Source organism: Musca vetustissima, unplaced genomic scaffold (assembly GCF_032173495.1).
Source record: "Musca vetustissima isolate MV318-11 ecotype Yass unplaced genomic scaffold, APGP_CSIRO_Mvet_v1 utg7184, whole genome shotgun sequence".
Taxonomy (NCBI): Eukaryota; Metazoa; Arthropoda; class Insecta; order Diptera; family Muscidae; genus Musca; species Musca vetustissima.
In genome coordinates, this window is record NW_026877674.1 from 183,400 (window position 1) to 194,396 (window position 10,997).

Genomic DNA, 10,997 nt, shown 5'->3' on the forward strand with positions numbered 1-10,997 from the left:
AGAACCCATTGTACCAAATTTCAGAGAATTCAGTTGAAAATCGCGCTCAAGAACCTCAAAATACCGAAAATTGGGAGTGCCCTTATATGGGGGCTACCAGAAAAAGTGGGCCCATATTTATAATTTTTAGTAGAGATATTTGGTACCCAATAGGAACCCAATGTACCAAATTTCAGCGAATTCGGTTGAAAATTGCGCTCCAGAACCTCAAAATACCAAAAATTTGGGGTGCCCTTATATGGGGGCTACCAGAAAAAGTGGACTGATATTTATAATTATTAGTAGAGATATTTGGTACCCAATATGAACCCAATGTACCAAATTGCAGCGAATTCGGTTGAAAAGCGCGCTCAAGAACCCCAACCCGAAAATTGGGGGGGTACCCTTATATGGGGGATATCCGAAAAAATTGAACTATATTTATCATTTTTTGTGGAGAGATTTGGTACCTACTAAACACTCAATATACTAAATTACAGCCAATTCGGTGGAAAAATACGATAAAACCCCCAAAATACTGAAAATTGGGAGGTACCGTTATATGGGGGCTACAAAAAAAGTGGACCTATATTTATAATTTTTTGTGGATACATTTACTACCCAATAAGAACCCAATGTACCAAATTTCAGCGTATTCGGTTGACAAACGCGCCCAAGAACCCCAAAATACCGAAAATTGGGGGGTACTATTATATGGGAGCTATACCTAAACGTGGACCAATATCTGACATCATCGAACTTGACCTGCCTGCAAACAAAAGACAAACCTATGCAAAATTTCAGCACCCTATTTCAATTCCTTCAAAAGATAGCGTGATTACAACAGACGGACGGACATGGACTGACGGCGGACATGGCTAGATCGTCTTAGAAGTTTACCCTGATCAAGAATATATACTTTATAGGGTCGGAAATGAATATTTTGATGAGTAACAAAGGGAATGACAAAATTAATATACCCTCCATACTATGGTGAAGGGTATAAAAACGTAAGCGTGAGCAAATCGAGATGTACAAGAGTCCGAATGAAGTCCGAAAATTTTACCAACGAGTAAAACACCAAACCGAAGGCTTTGGCGCAGGCACATCCTCATGTAGAGATGAAGAAGGAAACCTGATTACAAATGCAGGCAGTGTTGAGGATCTGGACTGCGCATTTTGAAAAACTTCTGGTATCAAATAGTGGCGGTGAAGAAATTACCCCAGAACCAATAAGAGATGACGGTATATATTGTATACCACCTAGCCAAGATGAGGTCAGAGTAGCAATTAATCGGCTGAAGAAGAATAAAGCAGCAGGTGCCGATGGATTATCAGCCGAACTATTCAAGACTGGTGGTCAGATGCTGGTCAGGAGCATGCACCAGCTGATTAGTACAATTTGGCTAGATGAATGCATGCCCAAAGATTGGAACCTTAGCATCCTGTGTCTCGTGTACAAAAAAGGAGACAAGGCAATATGTGTCAACTAGAGAGGAATAAGACTATTTCCCATCTCATATAAAGTGTTATCCATCGTTATGTGAGAACGACTGAAGCCAATGGCCAATGACATTATTGGACCATACCAATGTGGCCTCAGGTCTGGCAAAACCACCATTGACAAGATTTTCACTCTGCGCCAGATCCTGGAAAAGACCCACGAAAAACATATGGACACATTACACCTATTCGTAGACTATAAAGACGAATTCGACATCCCCATCCGTTCAAAGGTGTTAACACGGCTATGCAGGATAATTTTAACTGGCACAAGGTCATCAGTAAAAGTCGGAAAGGACCTCTCAGAGCCCTTTAATACCGAACGAAAATTCTGACAAGGTGACAGTTTGTCGTGTGACCTTTTTAACATCCTGCTGGAAAAGATCATACGAGAGGCAAAGGTGAATAGAATGAGACTCTGTACACCAAACAATACATGTTACTCACCTACGCCGATGACATCGAACATTGAGAGCGGTAACAGCCACCTTTGAACAAATTAAGAAGGAGTCTGCCAAAGTGTGTCTGGCAGTAAACGGCTGATGGTATCAACGCGCAAGACATCCAGTAGACTCGGACCAAATGTGGAACATGAGAACTACAGCTGCGAGGTAGTGATCTATTTTATATACCTCGGTAGCGCTACTAATAACATCAGCTTCGAAATTCGGAGAAGAATATGGCTGGCAACATATGTTACTATGGTCTGAGTAAGCAACTAAATTTACTCTCATTTAATAATGTCCACCACTGATCTGTAGCATGGGTACTTGCAGCTCTTGGAGTGTTTGAAATAATGTCGTGTAACATCGTGAACATATAATGTCGAGTAACATAATGTAATGTCGAGTAACATCGTGAAAATATATATCGAATCACTGAAGGCGAGAAATATGGACTTCAGGCAGTTGCTTCTTTAGAATATAGATACTGAGTTTTCTTAAGATATGTTCTTCATATTATATACGATGTAATAAATGAAATGAGTGAAGTAGTGAACACTTTCCAATATTTGGTGCCCGACAAGACCACACTCTGGAGGGAATTTTGTTATAAAATAGAAATATGGTGACAGTCCACTGGTGGTGTTCAGTAAAAATGGACATTTCCTTCTAAGAAAAAAGAAAAATTTAAGAACATTTTATGGGCCTATAATGTGTGAATTTTTAAATAAATGTTTCACAGGAATTGATAAAGTGGTGGAATAAAAAAGGTTCCAAAGAAAATGTGGACCTAAAGGGCGTAGATTTTTAAGAAAAGTTTCAAAATAATTGAATAATTACTTGCCATAAATGATAGACAACATATTTTTATTTGTGTTTACTAAATTAAAGCGCTGTTAATATCACATGCAAAATAAAACTCGATCGGTGTCGCATCCATTTAGACCAAATCGAACTAGGTCAGTAAAACGCTCACATTTGAACTAAAAGGAACGATATTCCAGTTCGTTCTTTTAATGAACTAAAAAGAACGAATTTGTAAGACCTAGTTCAATCGGCCTTTTAAGTGAATCCTTCATTTGAACTAGTTCGTTCGTGAACTGTACAACTCTACTTCCGACTATCCGCAAGCTATGAACGCGTCCTGTAGCATTTAATTTTGCTCTCCATAGAAGAAAAACTTTGTTATACCCTCCACCATAGTATGGAGGGTATATTAATTTTGTCATTCCGTTTGTAACTCATCGAAATATTCATTTCCGACCCTATAAAGTATATATATATTCTTGATCAGGGTAAAATTCTAAAACGATCTAGCCATGTCCGTCCTTCCGTCTGTTGTAATCACGCTATCTTCTGAAGGAATTGAGATAGGGTACTGAAATTTTGCATAGGGTTGTCTTTTGTCTGCAGGCAGGTCAAGTTCGAAGATGGGATATATCGGTCCACGTTTAGGCATAGCTCCCATATAAGGGTACACCCCACACCCGGTATTTTGGGGTTCTTGACCGAGTTTTTCAACTGAATTCGCTGAAATTTGATACGTTGGGTTCTTTTGGGTACTAGGTGTCTCCACAAAAATTATAACGGCACCTTCTAATTTTCAGTATTTTGGGGGTTTTGATCGTATTTTTTCACCGAATAGGCTGTAATTTAGTATTTTGAGTTCTTAATAGGCATCAAATTTCTCCACAAAAAATTATGAATATATGTCCATTGTTTCGGGAAGCCCCCATATAAGGGTACCCCCAATATTCGGTATTTTGGGGTTCTTGAGCGCGTTTTTCAACCGAATTCGCTGCAATTTGGTATTTTGTAGTCGTATATGGTAACAAACCTCCCTACCAAAAATTATTTATATTCGCTCCCTTTTTGGGGTAGTCCCCATATAACCCCCTTTTTTATATTAAAATGGTTATCTAATTTGTTCCGCATTTTGGGTTTGGTTCTAAGAGTCTGTCGTAATCATTTAACCTGCGGAGGATATCGAGATAAAGTTAGAACGTAAGGTTCGATATTGAACTATACATGAACTATAACCCGCATTTAGGCCTAGCACCTGTGTGGGAGGTATCAGAGGGAGTGGACCGATAGTCCACATTTTCGAACCTGAACTAAGTTTGGAAGAATAATAAGATAGGCACAGGTTGGATGAAATCAACATTTTCTGGAACATGGTTCACATTATGGTTTTGGTATTTTCCCTACATTTTCATTTCAACTACCTTTTAGTATATCTATGGTGGAGGGTATCCAAAGTTCGGCCCGGCCGAACTTAACGCTTTTTCACTTGTTTTTTCTAAATTTGTCATCGGAATGTTGTCGAGTATACTCCGAAGGTTGATTAATCCACCGTGAATAGAAGAAAAACTTGAACTTACCTGCTAAAAAAAATTCCAAAATAAAAATATCGGTTTTTTTTGCTTTTTTTGTTATTTTCGAATTACTTTGTTTATTAGAATTTTTATTGACTTTCATTGTGGATTTTGTTGTTTTTTTTTAATATTATTGCGCTGTTGTTTTTGTGTTTAAAATCATTTGTAATTGGTATTTTTTGGGTTTTCGATTTTCTTTTGGTATTGGTAATTTAAGTCATGACTAACAATTTTACATTGCATTTAAATATGGGAGGTTGGTTGTTTGGTATTTTTAATAATTTTAAATGATGTTTGAAAATTTCAAATTTTATTTAAATTTTTTATTTCAAATTGTTCCACTTTTGAGAGTGTCAAGACAAGTTTTTTTTGGAGTGGTTTATGTTTGTGTATGTACTAGTAGCATCGGTGTTCAAGTGTGTGTGTTAAATAGGACTTTTAAAAAATATATTTGAGGATATTGGAAACAAATCTCTTGAGGAAGAATTAGAATTTACTATATATGGAACTTTTATTGTGGCGCATCTATACATACATATTCTTTTAAATATATTATATATAAAGGAAGAAAAAAATATTGAAGGAAGTGAATTTTATGCCTGCAGGGAAGGTGAGAAGATAACTGCAGGAGAAGGAGTCACACTTGCCCCTTCAATCTTTTGGAAAAAAATATACTCCAATTATTTATTTTTTTCGAAATTTTAAACAAAATTTTAATATTTATGTATGTATGCAATACGCACATTGTGTTAAGAGTGCCTATCTGTGTGTGTTTGTGTTGTGTGGCTGTGTAATTTGTTATACTTATAACTAATGAGGTATAATGTAAGAAATACGTATGTTTTTTTTTTTTGTAGTAGTATTTTGTTTTTGGTTTTTAGCTTTAGTTTAGTTTTTTTTTAATAGTATTAATTATAATTGCTATTAATTTTTTTTTCGTTTAATAATTGCTCTAAATTTTAAAAATATGCATTTGTTTTTGTTTTGGTAAAGTAAAATTAAATTGATTTAGTAGTTGTAGTAGTTTTGTTTTAGTTTTTGTGTTGTGATTTTTTTGCTTGCATTACCAAATAAGAAAAAATAATTTTAATAAGTTTTTTTTGATTTAGTTTTTCAATTAATTATAGATAAATAAAGTAATAATTATTTATATATAATTGCATTGTTTGTTTTTTTTTTTGCTTTTTTTAATGGCATAATAATGAAGCATAAACGGATTGTATTGTTATTGGAAATTTTAGCTATAATTGCGCTTTGAAGAATTTGCTGAACTCGCTTTCATTTTTAAATATAGTTGATCTTTTGTATTATATTATGAATTATAATTATATTTGAGGTTCCTAAATTTGTTAGAGGATATATATATATTTTTTTTTATTTCCGAAAAAATGGGATTAGCCATTCAATTCATTCGTGTTCATTTCCATAGTACTTTCGTTTCTTTAGGTGTTTTATTTGATTTTTTATTTTTTCTAAATGAAAATGTTCTTATTTTAATTTAATTTGAATACAAATAATAAGAAACTCGATAAAAAATCGATAATATTAAAACCTACACATGGTAATATTAAAAAGACATGCAAAGTTATGGGAAATTTCGGAGAGCATTTCTCAAAAATACAGTTTCACTGCTTTAATTTATTACGACTTTGGTAACCAGAAACAAACTTGACTTAAAATATTCTAGAATTGCTGGATAATTAAAAAATAAATTAAGCAAATCTATTCAGGTTATCAAAAAAAGAAAACTTTTAAAAATCTCGTTTTCTTTGTTTGTTAAACAATATTTTTGAATAGAAGGGTAAATTTATCACGAGATGAGCAGGGATTTTACAATACGTGTTTAAACCAAATCCAGTCAATGGATGAGGAACATTTCTTCAAAGTCACACGGATGAGTGTATTAAAATACAAATTGCTTCTTAATTTTCTTAAAGAGACGCTGCAGAGACATTCTCAAAGATAAGCAATTTCCCCAGAGGTTCGTTTGATTTGCAACTTTCGACTAAAGTAAACAAAAAGCTATAGAATTGTGTAAAAAATACAAACATTTAATTATTTACCACTAATATTGAGAACTTCTGTTATGCTCTACCAAATATCTTCCTTTTTTTATTGTGTTTTTGTAATCAAGAGATTCCAAGTTATACAAGATGTCGTATTTTTTATTTCCTCGATAAATTTTTCTTCCATTTTATTATTAAAATTCGTTAAAAAAACGTCCACAATCTTCGAAAATATTTCATTTTTTTAACAGTACTGCCTTATGTCCATTGAAATGTTTGTAGCACTGCTGATTTTTACCTAAAATATGGCAACTCAATTGAGAGCAGGAGAGAAAATTTAAGTATGACGCTGAGCAAAAATGAATAAAATCTATTGCCAATAAGAAACAACGGTAAACGACCGTCGCTGACTCTAGAGTCTAGACTCTCTGACTTAAACTACAATCGGATTCTCAATCAGTAGTTTTTAGACAGAACGAATACCTGAAATAAGAGTCCCAACACCAGAGTCCGGCGTACTTTTTCGCCGGCGAAAGAGTTAGCGTTAGCGGCACAAACGAAAGAGTTAGTGTCTAAACGCCGTTTGCCGTGTGATTCTTATTGGCAACGGGAAATCGCGACGGCTGACTTTCGCGTCTAGCGGCATGACGCTAGAATAGATTTTATTCATTTTTGCTCAGCGTCATATTCAAAATTTATCTCTTGCTCTCAATTGAGTTGCCATATTTTAGGTAAAAATCAACAGTGCTACCAAATTTCAATGAGAATTTATATCAAAACATATGGCAGTGCTGTTAAAAAAACAAATATTTTCAAAGATTGTGGATGTTTTTTTATTTATTTTATTTATTTTTCATACATTCTAATGCCAATAAGTCTTTTAGACCAAAGTCGACATCATTTTAAGTACAAGTTTTTAGCATATATACATGACCAAGCAAGAAAAATATTTTATTACAATTTAACAAAGATATATATGATATAAATTAAACTTGGCTCCCCAGCCAAAGAAAATAGGAAAATTTGAGGAAATACCCATAATTTTTTTTAAAGAATTAATAATAAAATGGAAGAAAAATAATTTTTTCAATAATTTTATCCAAGTTCCTTGACATTATTGTTTATTAAATAATAAATTGATTTTGGTTTGCACAACGTAAAATTTTCTGTCAGAAAATGAAAACAAATAATTGACATTTTGTGCCGCTAGCGCTAACTCTTTCGTTTGGTTTTCACGCCGGCGAAAAAGTATGACGCTGACTCGTGACTCTCTGGTTGCGTTTAGACTCTAAGAGTCTTATTATTTAATAAAGAATAATGTCAAGGAACTTGGATAAAATTATTGAAAAAATTATTTTTCTTCCATTTTATTATTAATTCGTTAAAAACATCCACAATCTTTGAAAATATTAGTTTTTTTAAAAGCACTGCCATATGTTTTGATATAAATTCTCATTGAAATTTGGTAGCACTGTTGATTTTTACCTAAAATATGGCAACTCAATTGAGAGCAAGAGAGAAATTTTGAGTATGACGCTGAGCAAAAATGAATAAAATCTATTCTAGCGTCATGCCGCTAGACGCGAACGTCAGACGTCGCGATTTCCTGTTGCCTATAAGAAACACACGGCAAACGACTGTCGCTGACTCTAGACTCTATGGTTGCGTTTAGACTCTTAGCGTTAGCAGCACAAAATGTCAATTATTTGTTTCATTTTCATTTGGCAGAAAATGTTACGTTGTGCAAACCAAATTCAATTTATTATTTAATAAACAAGCACTTCTGATTTTTTCCTAAAATATGGCAGCTCAATTGAGAGCAAGAGAGAAAATTTGAGTATTAGAAAGAGTACATGTCCCGTTCTCGTATGAACTAGGATTATTGACTTCGCACTACAATTAACAAAATGGCGGAATTTTTTTTTGGAAAATCGCCTTCACCGATTGTCTTTATCCTAGTTCATACGATAGCTATACACTCACAGAGAAACGTTCCAAAATTTGAAATCGATTGGGTTATTAGTTTTTGAGTTATCGTGCCCGCCATTCTTAAATAACTGATTCGAGAAAAATGCGTTTAAAGTTTGAGAATCACTCTTGCCGTCACTTGGTGCTGACACAATAAATCGACTATAACTTCAAGAGTTCTTGAGATGTTCACTTGAAATTTCGTAGGGATATTCTTGAATTAGTGTAGATGCGAAAAAACAAATAAAATTTTTTTGGCACCGAGAATGGGGGGATACGGTTCGATATTACATATATAAGACCAAATCTGCTTGCATTGACGAAAATGCGATGGAAAATAATATTTCTGATGGTGTGTGTGGCCCTGAGATGTCAACGTCCGGCGCTAGAGAATATAGCCTTAAAAGTCAAACTTTGAGTAGCAAAATGGAACATTTAGAGGACCTGAATTTCAACCACACTGATAGCGGTGATAATTACCAGGCTACGACTATTTTGCCGAATGTGCCCCATTAAATGCCGACGCTACCCCGGGTAGGGGCACATTCGGCGAATTTAAAAAAAGAAAAAAAAACGGTAAAAGTGTTTAACTAATAATAATTTATTATATGTTTTTGGTAATAGTTTTTATAATTAATTATCAGAGGACAATAATCAGCCATAAATTATTTATATCTGTTGAATAAGTACTGAGATATAGAGCTCTAAACAAAAAGTGCCGAAGGTGCCCAAGTCTCCCCTATAATGACGGATAGTAAAGACGCCATAAAAGCAATAACTTCCAAAACAGTTAAATCGAATGACTCACTTGACGATGAGAATACAATTACGGACAGTAGGTCTACTAAAGGAATTGGTAAACATTATTAAAGATAAATCGGAAGAACTGAAATAACTTCCATCAGAGATTAAGGACGAAGAAATAAATTTGGAACTGAAGCGGATTATTCGAATATGTGAAACCATTATAAAGAAAGCGGGATTATCTGGAATTTTATTTTCCACTCTTCGCGAAGAACTCTAGATTGTATAATTTTGCATTGGTGGAAATCTACAATGAAGCCAATTATTTAATTGGCGAATGTGACGAATCGAGATTCTTAAAGAAATTCTTTTTAAAAATCCACTCATTTTTGAAGTTAAAAAAATCATTGGATCATTAAAAATATATTCTTTATATACCCTATGTATACCGATCGTCATATCTCGACTAATTTGTTAACACGTTACAGGTCACAATCATCACGAAATTTTTCATGTAGGACCGGTTCTGAATAGCCCTTATTGTTTTTGGTAAAGATCGGTGAATATTTAGGGGAAATGGACCAAAAAATTTATTTTTGTCTGTTTTTTTTTGGTCTCTCTACAGGCCACAAAGGGTCTGACCAAGGAATAAACATAACTATTTTGAAGACGATCGGGCAATATTTAGCAATTTAAATCAATACAGTCATTTGTGTTAAAAATTAAAAAAAAATCTATGGCGTATATATTTACTCCTGAAGGATATATATCCAAGAGGAGTGGTTGACCTTTAAATTGATACTAATTATATTGTCGTATGTACTCGGATGTAGGAGTTACACTTAAATATTTACCGGTGCAAATATTATTTAGAAACTCATTACCACACTAGAGGGTGAAAATATAGCGCTGGTCGCTTTTGAAATTTTCCTTGAGCTTCCAGTTATGGTCAAGGACAACGTCTATAATTTTCGGTAATGATCAGACTTCTCATCGGGGAAGAGAGTGCAAATATCACGAAATATTGCACATGCTCGGAATAAACATCCGCAGAAAGTTAGAGTTGCGTGGTAGTTGTGTAGGGTATCGGCCCCGACCGACTATACTGCTCAGCTCGCTGGTTAATTTTTAGTTTCATAAAAGCATGATGAATCTTAGGAACATATTTTTGAAAATCCAAAGTCTTAACAGAATATACTTTTTAGGACTCAATATTTTTATGAGTCATATTTTTTTTTAAATCAACAGATTGATTATTTCAAAAAAAGGTTTAGCTTCTTATTGAGGAAAATTATTTCAACGAACTTTGTGTGTGTGTGTAGGTTTTAACATAAACAAATATTAATTTAATTGTTTATTTTTTTCTTGTTTAATAATATTAATTTGTTATAACAATAACGTTCGTTCTATGTATATATATAGACTCTATATATATAATTAATATGTTTACTAATTTAATAATTATTATTTTTTTTATTATTAATTTTTATAACTACGAGTATTTGGTTGGTTGCTGTTTGTTCTTGGATTTGTTTGTGTTTTTTTTTTCAATTTATGCTTTTAATTTGAATTTTTACTAAAATTATTATTTTTTTTCATCTTTTTGTTTTTATTTGGAAAACTCTACAAATGTTTGTTTATTTTTTTTTCTAAGTGTACTATTTATGTTGTTGTTATTTTTATTCGGTTTTTGTTCTAAGTCTAAAAGTATTGATTTTGCCATATTTTTCGTTTTCATTTATTTTCTGCTATTTGTTTTTGGTTTTATAGTTGTTTGTTGTTGTTGTTCTATTTAGCTTAATATTTAGTACCACAGTCGAAGAGAGTTTGTTTTTTGCTTGCTGTTTGTGTTACTGTTTTAGAATTTGAAATAGTTAATTTTGTTTTTGGATAAAATTGGTTTCTTCATCTGTTATAGAGAGGGTGTCAAATAATTTTTTTAAAATTTTAAGAAATTAGTGCTTTTGAAATTAAAAGAA